We start from the raw sequence: 16,697 nt of genomic DNA on the forward strand, positions 1-16,697 counted from the left end.
AGATACTTCTTCTCCCTAAGTTAAAGATTGCATTTTAATCATTTCTTTTAATCTTATATTCAAGCTAAAGTTGTATTTTAATCACTTTTTGGAATGTTGACTTTTATCATTTCGTGTAAAAGTTTAAATTTAACCTTGTCAATTGCTTCTTCAGTTCTTCTTTATTAACTATCCTTTATTGAAGTTTATTTTCAAAATTCATCAAAAGAATGGTGTGATATCTCTTCAGTAATAATAGATCACATTTGATATAAAGGGTCTTTAGAAAACAACCTATCTATCTCTACGAGATAGTGATAACATACAATCTATCCTCCCATGATTTCACTTAGTGGATTTTAGTAGGTGTTTTATTATTGTTGTAGATAGTATACCAAATCAATAAAGGTAAGTATTCCAAACATTAATATGCTTCTTTATAACAAGTTTATGTATTCATAGAGTCTAAATAGCTCACACAACATGTAATAGATCTTCTTTCCTACAATTCAACATAATGATCTTCACAATAACTAAATAAGCAATAGATGACAAGAAGATACCAACCATGAGTCCTTATAAACAACCTCACTATAATGAATAAATGATTAAGTGGCATTTTAATAATTTGTACTATATTTTTAATGGCAAAACTTAATAAATATGAGTATTTAATACCAATACTCTACATAAATTTCATTAAAGGTTTGACATTTGATGCAATGACATTAATTTAATTACCGCTAAATGTCTTCTTCTGTAGTGCTTGTGATTGAAGTGTCACTGTCACAGACTATATATGAATCATGAGCAAGGGTGGAGCTACAACCAACGAAGGTTGGTCAGCTGACCATCCTTCACGGGAAAATGACACGATATAGAGAGGTAAAATTCTGAATTTAAAGGATAAATAATTAATCTTGAACAACCTTGACATAAACTCTTCCATGGCATATTGGTAAATCTTGTTCATTTTCACCTTTGGTGTGCAGGTTCAAATACCATGGAGATCACAACTAAGTGTGCAGGTTCGAATCCCATGGAGATCACAACTGTTTTCATTTTATTTTGAGAGTAGAACACAACCTCACACCATTATCATGTTCCTCAAATTTTAATAATATAGAGTAACATATATGAATATGAATAAATTATTTTAATTTTGAATATTTAAAAATTATATATTCCTAATTTTTATCTAGCATATAATACACTATCGAATGGTGAAAACAAAAAAGGCAACATTTTACATTAAACAATTGTGTTTGTATATGTTAACAACTATAAACCCAAAGCTAAAATCAATGTATGTGTTTTATCTTCTTTTTATATTTTTCTGCTTGTGTGATTTATATTTCATAAAGCTAGACGCATTTGTTCTATCAATATTTTAATTTAAAAATAATAATCATCTATTTTTATACATAAAATCAATGCATCAAAAATAAGAATAAAAACTCTATTGTTTATACTTGATACTGACAAATGTTGAGATCATTCATGGTAGAATCACCAGGTTAAATAAATAACATTCAACACACTAATTTTTTTTAAAAAAATCTTGAACATCCTTGATGAAATTTCTGGCTCCGACACTGCTTATGACGACGTGAAGCGATTGTGGAAAAATACTATATAAAGGATGACAAGATTACAAATTAGAAAAAACATATTGAAGGTTCAGATAAAACAAGATTATATGTTGCATGCTACGTGATTACAACAGAAAAAAAGTTTGAACATGCCTACCCCAACCCCAATCCAATCCTTTTTAAATTCCTATCTCATATAGCTTCACTAGATTATCGGATCTTGTTCTCCATTGAATTATAAATGGATCTGATCAAGAAGGAAGGGGGGGGGGTACTAGCCATGCTTCAACTGTCTAACCTATTGTACTTGTATTTTCAGTCTACTATGACTATTGAAAACAAATAATTTTGTTTTAATTTACATACCTCAAGATAACATAGTTCACACTTTTAATGTTTTTATCACAGACTATTTTCTCATGTCATCTACGAATAAACCTATTATTTCTCTCTCAATAATTGAGTGTTTTCTAATGTTTATTGATGTTATTGATTGGTTAGTCAAATTTATAATTCTGAACTAGCATCTTTGAATTAATCTTACAAATCAAATGAAGACTTGTATATTTCTTCTATTCTAAAATAATACTATTAAAAAATTACTCAGTAGAGACTTGACTATTAAGAGTGATATTGTTTACTATATAATGTTTCTTCCAGAGAAAGAAAAGGAATTACCAAGATCACAAATTTAGATGTATAATAGCCTAAATGAAAAAGAATGGCCTTGTCCAATGTTGTAAAGATAGTCCTGTCACGCTTATTATATACAACAAGCGGGATGATATTGGTGGTACCACCACAAGTTGAGTCGGAGTGTAATGATCATGAAGACAGAGCAAGGCGAGATGAAAAAGTAGAATACTATGAAGACAGCTCAAATGCATTTAGATGTGGCAACGCTATTAATGACACTGACCTCCACAACTGGTTTTACACTGCAAGAAGGTTTTGAAAGCGATACTAATAACCCCAAATAAGGGATAGCAATTCTATCAAAGATAACATCATTTCGTCTATTTGTTGTTTCAGATGTCGTCACCTTTACATGCTCTTCTGGTGTTCCATGGCAGCAAATGCATTATCAGCAGTAACAGAGTTAAACACTATTATCCAGCTTTATCATTCATTGCAGATTTACATAATGGCAGTCGTTGTAGTTGCATTTGCAACTGGTGTGTATTTTACTGTAGAACATTCAATTGGTCTCACCGTTACTGTTTCATTAGCTGCATCTCTTTCATTATTTTGTGCTTGTCTATGATTCTTCTTCCTGTAAAAGGCTACAAAAAACCTGAACAGAGCTAGCAATGTATTTGATATTATTCCGATAAAGGGGTGATAATTGACACCCCTTCCCCTTAAAACTAGACTATTTAGCCTACGTTAATAGTGAAGCCTCTGCTAAGCCTTCTTTTTTAGTTTACAATTGAATATAAAACATTTAAATGAGTCTCAGTTTCATCCATTTCATCTGTTGTGGCCTGCTAGCTTACATTATTAGAAGTTGTTGGCTTGCATCTGGAGGCCAAATTAAATACTTCTATTATAATTATATTAACTTTGAGAGTTCCTTCATCAACCCGTATAAGATTTATTTCTTTTAATTGACTTGATTATTAATAAGATTAAAGTGAATTTTAATGATGCAAAGCGTATGAGGTAGAGATGTAAGGGTAGAGTTATGGTTAGTCAAGAAAGCTCACGTCTAGAAGATGAAGATGATTGAGATGAGGATCTTCAAAGGGATGTGAGAGTACACTAAGAGAGATATGAATAGGAATAAAGTTGTTTGGTATAAGGTGGGAGTGGCTCCACGCCAGACAAGATGAGAAAAGTGAGACTGAGGTGGTTTGATCATGTGAAGAGGAGGTGAGAGGGTACGCCAATTCGGAAATGTGAGAGGTTGGTTGCAGAAAGAGTTAAGAGAGTTAGAGGAATACTGGAAAAACATTGCGGGGGAGGTGATTACATATGACTTACCAGAGCTCCAACATACCAAGGGAGTAATTTTAGATAGGAAGGTATGGAAGTGAAGGATTACAAGGTAAAAAATTAGCAGGTTGTCGTGTGTTGTCGCACTTTATGTGGGAGAGTATGGGGAGACCTCCTCTTTTTCCTCTTCCCATCATTGCAGTAGTATTTAGTAATTATGTAGTTTCATATTCTTCTATGTGTCACACTATTTGTTGTTTTATTTTCTTACTGCCGGGCTATTTGGTTGTCATATATTTCTTAATGTCTTACTTTGATAACATTCCTTTTGAGCCGAGGGTCTATTGGAAACATTATCTTTACCCCGTAAAGTTAGAGATAAAATTTGTATACATGCTATCTCCAAACCTCAGTTGTAGGATTAGATTGAGTGTGTTATTATTATCGAAAAACGGTGAAAGAAATATTAAATGAGATGAGGCGAGGAATAATATAGCAAATAACAATTTTTTGTGGTCTTAAATTAAAATGCATTGCACAAAATACGGAATTTGTATCTTCAAAATAAGACGGGTTACATGCGATAACAACTAAACATAACCTAATGGATGGAGTATATATATGTTGATGCACTCTATTTACCTAAGTTTTTGCATTAGAATATCTTTAAATTGCAGGCTGGTACAGGAACATGCAAAATTCTGTATCTTAATCAAATCCCTTTGACGACTATTTGTATTAAAACATCTTTAAATGCATTTCTTTGTGTGGGGTTGGAGAATGGGTCGAACCACAAGAGTCTATCGTGTTCAACCCTTACACTTTTGACAGAGCTTGTTTCCACGGCTCTGAACCCGTGACCTCCTGATCGCATAACAACTTTACGAGTTACTCCAAATTCCCCTACTTTTCATGAACTTGTAGAATTAGTGTATTTCTTAATGAAATGTTCGTGGAGTCTTAAATTAGAATATCTTAAGATACCAGGATGGTCAATTTTATATGGTGTGCTCAGTTTACAATATTGATATTAACAAATATCCAAGGCAAAAAGAATAGTACAACTTGACTTAGAGATGCCAAGTTGGGCCGCATGCACTATGTGAAATGGATGAGCATGAGATCTGTGTATATTATCACATTGATTTTGAGAGTGGGATCAATAACCTTGCATGTACGAGTTCAATAGAATTCAGTAATTTTGATTTGAATCAAAAATGTCCCTGAACTATTGGAAATAGCTCACATATAACTTTAACTATTATTTGGCTCAAAAATACCCTTCCGTTAAAGTATTGGGTCACATATACCCTTACTATTAACAGAGGTGTGTTAAGTGCCATGTGGAAGCCACATGGACGCCATGTGGATCCCACATGACATATAACCTCCACATAGATTAAGAAGATCCTAATACTAATTTTGCCCTTATTTTCCTAGTAAATACCACTTCATCCATTTTTTTCATTTATCAAATATGATAAAATACATCCCCCCCCCCATTTCTCTGTAATATAATTTCTCCAGGGTTTCACAGATCCTCTCATGGACGCCTTTGGCTTTCAAAGTTGATTTCCCCACGGTTCTAAGTTAAGAAACTATTTCACCCCTTTCATTTGAAGTAGATTTTGGCAGTTGTAGGTTAGTAAATTTTATTGTTCTTATTTCGCGATGGTTCTAATTTTGCGAGTTCAAAGATTTGTTTTTTTGTTAGGGTTGTGGTTTTGTTTATACTATTCTGATATGTTCGCTTTAAGGCAAAAAGTTTTGTTTATTTGAGTTAAGCAAAGAATCTTTTGTTTATTCGTCTCTAGGGTTCACATATATCCTCATTTTGTGATTTAATTACAAAGTTGATTTCGCGGCTGGTTTTGAGAGTGATCTTCACGGCTGTAGGTTAGTTAATCTTTGTTCNATACACCCCCCCCCCCCATTTCTCTGTAATATAATTTCTCTAGGATTTCACAGATCCTCTCATGGACGCCTTTAGATTTCAAAGTTGATTTCCCCATGGTTCTAAGTTAAGAAACTATTTCACCCCTTTCATTTGAAGTGGATTTTTGCAGCTGTAGGTTAGTAAATTTTATTGTTCTTATTTCGCGATGGTTCTAATTTTGCGATTCCAAAGATTTGTTTTTTTTGTTAGGGTTGTGGTTTTGTTTATACTATTCTGATATGTTTGCTTTAAGGCAAAATTTTTTGTTTATTTGAGTTAAGCAAAGAATCTTTTGTTTATTCATCTCTAGGGTTCACATATATCCTCATTTTGTGATTTGATTACAAAATTGATTTCGCGGCTGGTTTTCAGAGTGATCTTCACGGCTGTAGGTTAGTTAATATTTGTTCTTATTTTATTATGTTTACGATTTCAAAGTTTTGGATAGTTAGCCTTTGCGACTTTGTTTATAATATTCTGATAGGTTAGATTTAGGGAGAAATTGTTTGTTTATTTGAGTTAGGCAAAGAATCCATTGTTTATTCTAAATCCTTTAAGCTATTACTAAAAATTTTGATAATTTTTCAGAATATAGTGTAAGGGATACTTAAGAAGGGTGTGTGATTTCGTATCCTATTGAAATGTGGTTCAATAGCTACAGTTTTTGTAATCTTTTGAGAATGTTGTCTCGTACGTTGTGTTCCTATTCTGTCAAGGTTGGATTTAAGGAATACTTGAGTTAAAGTAGTAGTATTTAATGGACTAGTACATGAATATATATTGTTTAGTCCTAGTCTGAATTTGATGTGTGTGCCCCAAATGCCCCTTTTTGTTGTTTATTATTTCCTTTTTGTAATCTTTTGAGAATGTTGTCTTATATGTTGTTGTCCTATTGTTTATTTTATGTTGTGGTCCTATTTTTTTATCCTAAATGATCTCTGTTTATTATGATGTTTATTATGACATAGTTGAATATACTAATACTTGAAGCTAAAGAAAAACCTACGATAAGAAAAATCAAATGGAAGCAAGGGGCAACATATCCCACCGTTATTAGTACAATGTAGTTAACTGCACATAAATATTATATTTTCAGTTTGTTGAAGGAGAACAAGGGGCAACATTGAAGACAAAAAAGGGCATAACTGAGGAAGAATCTGAAGAAGAAGTTGAAGAAGCCCATGATGAAGATTATGATGTAATAGCTCAGCCCCTAGACCAACACATGAAGAATACTATTTCATGTCCACACATGGACTATAACAACAACAGTATGAACCATTTGGACCTGCTAGAGAGCCTGAAAGTGATCCAGATATAAGGCCTCAAGTCATATCTGAAAATTGCACAAAATTGAAAATGAGGATTAATCAACATAGAGCAACTGGAAAGAGAATTATATCTTTTAAAGGTGATCATGCTGGAATTAGTGAGCCTACAGATTTGCCTTACTCACCTAGTAATCTAACTTGGAAAGGAAAAGAAGCTGTCACCGGCAATCAGCTAGAAAGAGAGAGACAGAAGAAGGTGGACAAGTTGAAGACAAGAAAAACTAAGGGGAAATATCAGATTTGAAGTGTTCTGATAGTGTAAAAAGTTCCCTACTTTTGTTTATTTTTGCTTGAAGTTGGTTAATGCAAAACAATGCACTTTTTTTTTATTTTGGGTTGAAGTTGGCAGATGCAAAAAAATGAATGCATTTATTTATTTTGGGTTGAAATTGGTAGATGCAAAACAATGAATGCTTATGTTTATTTTGGGTTGAAGTTGGTAGTTGCAAAACAATTAATCCTTATGCTTATTTAGGTTGAATTTGATAGATACAAAACAATGAAATGCATTTCTTATTATTTTGGGTTGAGTTTGGTGAATTACTGCTGACTGTCCAAATTTTGGTGAGGACCGTAAGGTTCTTTACTTAGTTGATGTCCAGCTTTTGTGTGAAGTTTATTTCCAGTTTTAGTTAATGTTAGTAATACATTATGTTAGTAATGCATTATGGTTTCAATCAATGGTTTCCTGCTGATTGTCTCAAAGATTTTGAGTGTTGCAACCTGTCCTGCTGCAAATGCATTCAATGATGGTGTTGTTTGACCTAGTGACCTTCAAATCAGCAAGAAAACAAGCAAAAGGTTTCCACTTCTTAGGCTACGTTAACTATCCAGCTTGTGCGTAAGTCATTTGTCCGCGACTTGACACTTTGGACATGATCGATGCCATGGCTCCCCCAGCAATGACTAGAGCAGGTATACAAGAAACCAAGACTAGTGAAAGAAGCCATCCCTTTGTGAAGGCGATAATAAAACCTCCAACGAGTGCTGAGAGATATTGAATTAATTTCCCAACCTGCAAACATTCACCACAGTAGTAAATTGCAGTAGTAGCATTAGTTAGCTACAGAACAACACCTTATCTCCCAAAGCATCTTGAATGAGAAAAGTATCTCCAGACATTGTTCCAATGACACTGAAACAGACCTTAAGTTTGATGATGCCTAACAAGGTTCTTGAATATTGATGATGCCTAACAAGGTTCTTCAATATTGATGATGCCTAGGTTCTTCAATATTGATGATGCCTAACAAGGTTCTTGAATATTGATGATGACTAAGAGTCCGCATATGCGTTTGGACGTTTCGTATTTTGAAGAGAAAAGTTAACGTGGTTTTCATATTTAGAGATTCCTTTCCTTTCTGAGTTCCAGAACATGGAATCACTGTGTTATGTCCTTTTTCCTGTTGACATGAGTATCTTTTAGTAGTGTCTAGTAGTCTCTATGTACTTTGTGCATTCATATTTTTTTTAGTTTACTCAAAAGACTCAATTATTTTGCACAGGTGTATAGCCTTTCTTTACGCTTTCTGATTATTTCGAGATTGAGCCAATAGTTTTGACCAATTGATGGGATTTTTATTTGGACAAAGGTGCATGTGGTTGCTGCCACAACCAAAGAAGCCAATTCAAATTTTAGGTAGTAACATTGTCTTGCTTTAACAAACACTCAGCTCTCATGTCTATCATTGTAGATTGAGCTTTGAAAAACACTCAACTCTTTAAACAATATCCAGTTTTTTTTGGTCTTCACCCTTCAATTAGATATAATAACATTATGATAAGAAACAAAAGTTAAATGCTTTCAAACTAATGAGTGCAAGAATTTCTAACAACTTGCCTGTACATTAGTCTCATCAGTAAGCCTCAAGAGTTTGGCCAAACCTTCCTGAAAACACATATTCACAGATACATACTTCAATATTCCATTTCATTCATATAAGATGTAATAACATTAAAGTCCATATACTACTCTCCATAATGCATAATGCATAATGCATAATGCATAATACATAATTCAAACTCCATAAGTACTACAACCTATAAAATATAAATTCAATAATACATAAACTTGTAATTCAAACTCCACAAGTACTTAATCAACAAACATTCAATTCATACATTGAGTCCTAAAGTGTTTGATCCTTACATACATTCACTTCATGATCCTTACAACAAACAAAGAACATGAAATGAAAATAAAATGATAATTTTTAATTTTTTGATTTTCTTCTCCAAAAGAATAACTTTTCCAGCTTCTTGGCTGAAATAGATTTCATTTCTTCAAACAAAATTTTCAGATTGTCCCTTTCAGTCCATTATAACAATTACCGCTCTTGGAATCACCGTTGTTGTTCTCTACCTCGTCTTCCGTCCTGAAGCTCCAAATAAAATATTCCCGACGTCGCCATTAAGAATTTCAACTTAACTTCGTGGTCTCCGATGTCGTCGGAACTCGACATTACTGTTCGAGCTGAAAATCCTAACAATAAGATCGGAATTACTACCGGAAAGGAAGCACCGTCACCATTTTCTACTCCGATGTCCGTCTCTCTAGGCGAATTGCCGGTGTTTTATCAGCCAACGAATAATGTGAGAATTTTTCAGATGCCGTTGAAAGGATCAAATGTCTTGCTTGGTAACATCCGTTCAAAGTTGATATGGAGAAATCAACTTTGAAATCCAAAGGCGTCCATGAGAGGATCTCTGGAACCCTAGAGAAATTGTATTACAGAGAAATGGGGGAAATGTATTTTATCATATTAGAGAAATGAAAAAAATAGATGAAGTCGTATTTCCTAAGAAAATAAGGGCAAAATTAGTATTAGGATCTTCTTAATCTATGTGGAGGTTAAATGTCATGTGGCATCCATGTGGTGTTCACGTGGCACTTAACACACTTATGTTAATAGTAAGGGTATATGTGACTTGAGCAAAAAAATAGTTCAAGTGTATATCTAAGCTATTTCCAATATTTCAGGGGAATTTTTGAGCCTTTTCCAGTTAAATAAATAACATTCAACTCACTTATTTTTTTAAAAAAATCTTGAACATCGTTGATGAAATTTCTAGCTCCGACAGTGCTTATGAGGACTTGAAGTGATTGTGGAAAAATAATATATAAAGGATGACAAGATTACAAATTAAAAAAAAAAACATATTGAAGGTTCAGATAAAACAAGATTATATATTGCATGGTACAGGATTACAATAGAAAAAAAAGTTTGAACATGCCTACCCCAACCCCAATCCAATCCTTTTAACTTCCTATCTCATATAGCTTCACTAGATTATCGGGTCTTGTTCTCCATTGAATAATAAATGGATCTTATCAAGAAGGAAAGGGGGGGGGGGTACTAGCCATGCTTCAACTGTCTAACCTATTGTACTTGTATTTTCAGTCTACTACGACTATATTGAAAACAAATAATTTTGTTTTAATTTACATACCTCAAGATAACATAGTTCACACTTTTTTTTATCACGGACTATTTTCTCATGTCGCCTATGAATAAACCTATTACTTCTCTCTCAATAATTGAGTGTTTTCGAATGATTATTGATGTTATTGATTGGTTTGTAAAATTCATAATTCTGAACTAGCATCTTTGAATTAATCTTACAAATCAAATGAAGACTTGTATATTTCCTCTATTCTAAAATAATAGGAAAATTACTTATATACATAACTTTACTTACCTTATTCTCTTTTTTTCCCTACCTTTTTGAAATATTACATAAATTCCTTATTTCTTCCAATTCTTACCAGTTTCAGATACATAAGACCCCTCAACAAAACTCACGTTTATACTCCCCTTTTCACTCCTCTTTTCTCTCCCTAAATTCACTCCATATTTTTAGCAGTTGCAATTTTCAAATTATTTCAAAAGGATTCTCTCTCTCAAGTCAATCAATTTCAAGCATCCTAATAGGTATGGTTTTGTCTTCACCATTATCTTTTTCTTCCATTTTTTGTCCTGATGTTTTTTGATACATCTGGGTCAAACCACTTCATTCCATATTAAGGTTCTCAACTAAATTCTTCTTATACTATTATGAGATCTTGGGGTCCATCTCGTCCTCCTTTAAAATGTCGTTGTTGTTAGACTTGCTATTATAATGTATTGACAAGATTTTTATTGTTCTTTCAATGGACGTCCACAAACGCAGAAACAATCTGATACATCATCGATATGTTGAGAAGGAGAAGGAGAATGAGAGGCATATCATATTGTTGGTTTTTTTTTTGATTTTTTCTTATTCATCTTTTTTTAATAGATATGAAGTCATATCTTTAAGGTATCAAGTTATTTTTATTTTCTTAAATTAATGTATAATGGTTTCCTTTTAACATTATGACACATTATAATTGCATCATGCTCAATATATATATTGCGTTCAAATTGTATAATCTACCATGAATCAAATGTTATGTATCTATAGTGTTAAATTTTAGACTTATTTAAATTTGAATATTATGTGATTGTACACATTAACCAATAAATAAACTTGATACATAAACCCTACTATTCTATAGATAAAGTATCAATTCTCGATGGAAACGGAATTTTGCGAATTCTCCCCCGAACTGAAAGATCATTTCGAGATCTTCGAACATATTTCGTGTATCAAATTAACTGATATGTACATGAACACAATATAATAATTCAACAATTTTCAAACTTTATTACATGTATAATGTATCTTTTTATTAAATACAATATTTCTTAAACAAAATAAGATACATAAATAGTAATATATCAATATATATATAATACATAACAACTATCACAATTCACACTATAATGTATCGATCTCAAACCTAATATCTCATGGGCAACAATTACTTATTTAATGTATCTAGTAGAAAAACAATCAATTTCAACAAGATATATATATAGTAATATATTGATAAATCTATGCATCTCGAAAACACAAATCAAAAAATGATTACACAATATTATAAAAGGTATGGATGATCCATCAACACTATATATCTCTTCAGCCTTTTTGTCTGTCATGTCAATACATAGCTGATAGATTGAAAATTTAGTCTCTTGCTTCTTCGCATCAACGATGTATCAGATCTTCAAATTCTTTCTCAAATCATTGATCTCTAACTCACCTGCAATGAATGATTTGAGATTCACAAATTCAATATTTTACCAGCAACAATTTCATCATTTTTGTATCTTTCTTACGTCACCTCACTTTCTCATATTGTGGAATGTCTTAACAAGATCAATAGGTTTATGTTGTATCACTATAATTCGATAAGTTTAAAAGATTATTCGATGCACAAGGAGAAGAGATTTGAATTATTAGTTTGTTGATTCTGTTTAAGACTTAACTCGTTTCACCATATTTATTGTATCAATAATTCCTTCTTCAACTTCACTTCATCATTATATTTGGTAACTAGAACACTTGATTTATTCTTCGTCTGCCACCAAAAATGACCCTATTTTAGTGTTGAATTCCATTAGCAGCAGTATCTTCATCTCTTTCTCCAAGAACTGAATTTACAAAATTGTTTCTTGGAAATAAATTCAACCCATTTGCTAAAACCACCAAAAGAAGCATCCGTCTCTTTGTTGTGCTTTGAACGAATTTTTATTCTTGGTGACGATTTCGAATTGATGATTTGAAACCATGAAATTCATGTCCAATCATCAACAATGGCGAATTTGAGATTCAAGATTTCAAATTGATAGAAGATGAAAATTTTATTTTTGAATTTTGCGAAGTTGTTACAGATTGGAATGAATTGATATCAATCAGTTATGCATAATTTGTGGTAAAGAAAATCAATTCTGTGTGATTTGTGGAGAAAAAAAATTTAATTTACATTAATATTCCATTATAAGCGCTATAGACAAGTTTTATAATGTATCACAATTAATGTATCCGAATGAAACTTATGTATCCGGATGACTGATATTTTAAGGGATTTTTGTAAAATTGAAAAAAGTAAGAATAAGATGTAATTTAGGGTCTTACACTATGGTATTTATGGAAGTTATACGAAATAATACTTTAAAAAAATTACTCAGTAGAGACTTGACTATTAAGACTGATACTCTTTACTATATAATGTTTCTTCCAGAGAAAGAAAAGGAATTACCAAGATCACAAATTTAGATGTATAATAGCCTAAATGAAAAAGAATACCCTTGTCCGATGTTGTAAAGATAGTCATGTCGCACTTATTATCTGCAACAAGCGGGATGATGTTGGTGGTACCACAAGATGAGACAGAGGGTAATGATCATGAAGACTGAGCAAGGCGAGATGAAAAAGTAGAATACCATGAAGACAGCTCAAATGCATTTAGTTGTGGCAACGCTATTAATGACATTGACCTTCACAGCTGGTTTTACACTGCCAGAAGGTTTTGAAAGTGACAGTTTTAGCCCCAATAAAGGGATAACAATTCTATCAAGGATACATCATTCATTATATTTGTTGTTTCAGATTCCATCGCCATTACATGCTCTTCAGGTGCTGTATTTGCCTATTTTGCCATGGCAGCAAATGCAATATCAGCTGTAACAGAGTTAAAAATTATTATCCAGCTTTATCATTTATTGCAGATTTACGTAATGGTCGCCGTTGTAGTTGCATTTGCAACTGGTGTATATGTTACTGTAGAACATTCAGTTGGTCTCACCGTTACTGTTTCATTAGCTGCATCTCTTTCATTGTTTTGTGCTAGAATATGATTCTTCTTCTTGTAAAAGGCTACATAAACCTTAACAGAGCTAGCAATGTATTTGATATTCTTCCAATAAAGGGGTGATAATTGACACCCCTTCCCTCGAAAATTAGACTATTTAGCCAACGTTATAGTAAAGCCTCTGCTGACCCTTCCTTTTTAGTTTAGAATTGAATATAAAACATTTAAATGAGTCTCAGGTTTTATCCATTTCATCTGGTGTGGCCTGCTAGCTTACACTATTAGAAGTTGTTGGCTTGCATCTGGAGGCCAAATTAAATACTTCTATTATAATTATATTGACTTTGAGAGTCCCTTCATCAACCCGTATAAGATTTATTTTCTTACAAATGGATTTACTTATTAATAAGATTAAAGTGAATTTTAATGATGCAGAGAATATGAGGTAGAGATGTAAAGGTAAAGCTCACGTCTAGAATATGAAGATGATTGAAATGAGGATGTTCAAAGGGATGTGAGAGTACACTAAGAGAGATATGAATAGGAATAAAGTTGTTTGGTATAAGGTGGGAGTGGCTCCACGCCAGACAAGATGAGAAAAGTGAGACTGAGGTGGTTTGATCATGTGAAGAAGAGGTGAGAGGGAAAGCCAATTCGAAGATGTGAGAGGTTGGTTGTAGCAAGAGTTAAGAGAGTTAGAGGTATACTGGAAAAACATTGCGGGTGAGGTGATTACATATGACTTACCACAACTCCAACATACCAAGGAAGTAATTTTCGATAGGAAGGTATGGAAGTGAAGGATTACAAGGTAAAAAATTAGCAGATTGTCGTGTGTTGTTGCACTTTATGTGGGAGAGTATGGGGAGACCTCCTCCTTTTCCTCTTCCCATCATTGCAGTAGTATTTAGTAATTATGTAGTTTCCTATTCTTCTATGTGTCACACTATTTGTTGTTTTATTTTCTTTCTGTCGTGCTATTTGGTTGTCACATATTTCTTAATGTCTTACTTTGATAACATTCCTTTTGAGCCAAGGGTCTATTGGAAACATCATCTTTACCCCGTAAAGTTAGAGATAAAATTTTTATACATGCTATCTCCAAACTTCAGTTGTAGGATTAGATTGAGTGTGTTATTATTATCGAAAAATGGCGAAAGAAATATTAAATGAGACGAGGGGAGGAATAATATAGAAATTAACAATTTTTTGTGGTCTTAATTTAACATGCATTGCACAAAATACGGAATTTGTATCTTCAAAATAAGACGGGTTACATGCGATAACAACTAAACATTACCTAATGGATGAAGTATATATATGTTGATGCACTCTATTTACCTAAGTCTTTGCATTAGAATATCTTTAAATTGCAGGCTAGTACAGGAACATGCAAAATTGTGTATCTTAATCAAAGCCCTTTGATGACTATTTGTATTAATACATCTTTAAATGTATTTCTTTGTCTGGGGTTGGAGAATGGGTTGAACCACAAGAGTCTATCGTGTTCAACCCTTACACTTTTGACAGAGCTTGTTTCCATGGCTCTGAACCCGTGACCTGCTGATCACATGGCAACAACTTTACGAGTTACTCCAAATTCTCCTACTTTTCATGAACTTGTAGAATTAGTGTATTTCTTAATGAAATGTTTGTGGAGTCTTAAATTAGAATTTCTTAAGATACCAGGATGGTCAATTTTATATGGTGTGCCCAGTTTACAATATTGATATTAACAAATATCCAAGGCAAAAAGAATAGTACAACTTGACTTAGAGATGCCAAGTTGGGCCACATGCACTATTTGAAATGGATGAGCATGAGATCTGTGTACATTATCACATTGATTTTGAGAGTGGGATCAATAACTTTGCACGTACGAGTTTAATATTATTCAGTAATTTTTATTCGAATAAAAAATGCCCCTGAACTATTGGAAATAGCTCACATATACCCTTGAACTATTATTGGCTCAAAAATACCCTTCCGTTAAAGTATTGGGTCACATATACCCTTACTATTAACAGAGGTGTGTTAAGTGCCACGTGGAAGCCACATGGACGCCATGTGGATGCCACATGACATATAACCTCCACATAGATTAAGAATATCCTAATACTAATTTTGCCCTTATTTTCCTAGTAAATACCACTTCATCCATATTTTTCATTTATCTAATATGATAAAATACATCCCCCCCCCCATTTCTCTGTAATATAATTTCTCCAGGGTTTCACAGATCCTCTCATGGACGCCTTTGGCTTTCAAAGTTGATTTCCCCACGGTTCTAAGTTAAGAAACTATTTCACCCCTTTCATTTGAAGTAGATTTTGGCAGTTGTAGGTTAGTAAATTTTATTGTTCTTATTTCGCGATGGTTCTAATTTTGCGAGTTCAAAGATTTGTTTTTTTGTTAGGGTTGTGGTTTTGTTTATACTATTCTGATATGTTCGCTTTAAGGCAAAAAGTTTTGTTTATTTGAGTTAAGCAAAGAATCTTTTGTTTATTCGTCTCTAGGGTTCACATATATCCTCATTTTGTGATTTAATTACAAAGTTGATTTCGCGGCTGGTTTTGAGAGTGATCTTCACGGCTGTAGGTTAGTTAATCTTTGTTCTTAGTTTATTATGTTTACGATTTCAAAGTTTTGGATAGTTAGCCTTTGCGACTTTGTTTATAATATATCCTGATAGGTTAGATTTAGGGAGAAATTGTTTGTTTATTTGAGTTAGGCAAAGAATCCATTGTTTATTCTAAATCGTTTAAACTATTACTAAAAATTTTGATAATTTTTCAGAATATAGTGTAAGGGATACTTAAGAAGGGTGTGTGATTTCGTATCCTATTGAAATGTGGTTCAATAGCTACAGTTTCTGTAATCTTTTGAGAATGTTGTCTCGTACGTTGTGGTCCTATTCTGTCAAGGTTGGATTTAAGGAATACTTGAGTTAAAGTAGTAGTATTTAATGGACTAGTACATGAATATATATTATTTAGTCCTAGTATGAATTTGATGTTCAAAGGGATGTGAGAGTACACTAAGAGAAATATGAATAGGAATAAAGTTGTTTGGTATAAGGTAGGAGTGGCTCCATTTCAGACAAGATGAGAAAAGTGAGACTGAGGTGGTTCAATCATGTGAAGAGGAGGTGAGACGGTACGCCAATTCGGAGATGTGAGAGGTTGGTTGTAGCAAGAGTTAAGAGACGTAGAGGTATACTGGAAAAACATAGCGGGGGGGGGGGGGGG

General features: G+C 33.0%; 1 long non-coding RNA gene and 1 pseudogene across 1 annotated transcript; both read left to right on the forward strand.

Moving 5' to 3' along the window:
- The first annotated feature begins 5,440 nt into the window (after positions 1–5,440).
- LOC114078080 lies at positions 5,441–7,102 on the forward strand. Its single transcript, XR_003579601.1, has 3 exons — positions 5,441–5,578; positions 5,753–5,834; positions 6,539–7,102. It is a non-coding gene; the product is annotated as an uncharacterized LOC114078080 (long non-coding RNA).
- Positions 7,103–9,215: 2,113 nt separating this feature from the next.
- LOC114078009 lies at positions 9,216–13,495 on the forward strand (annotated as a pseudogene).
- The last annotated feature ends 3,202 nt before the right edge of the window (positions 13,496–16,697 follow it).

This window comes from Solanum pennellii, chromosome 7 (genome assembly GCF_001406875.1).
Source record: "Solanum pennellii chromosome 7, SPENNV200".
In the NCBI taxonomy this organism is placed as follows: Eukaryota; Viridiplantae; Streptophyta; class Magnoliopsida; order Solanales; family Solanaceae; genus Solanum; species Solanum pennellii.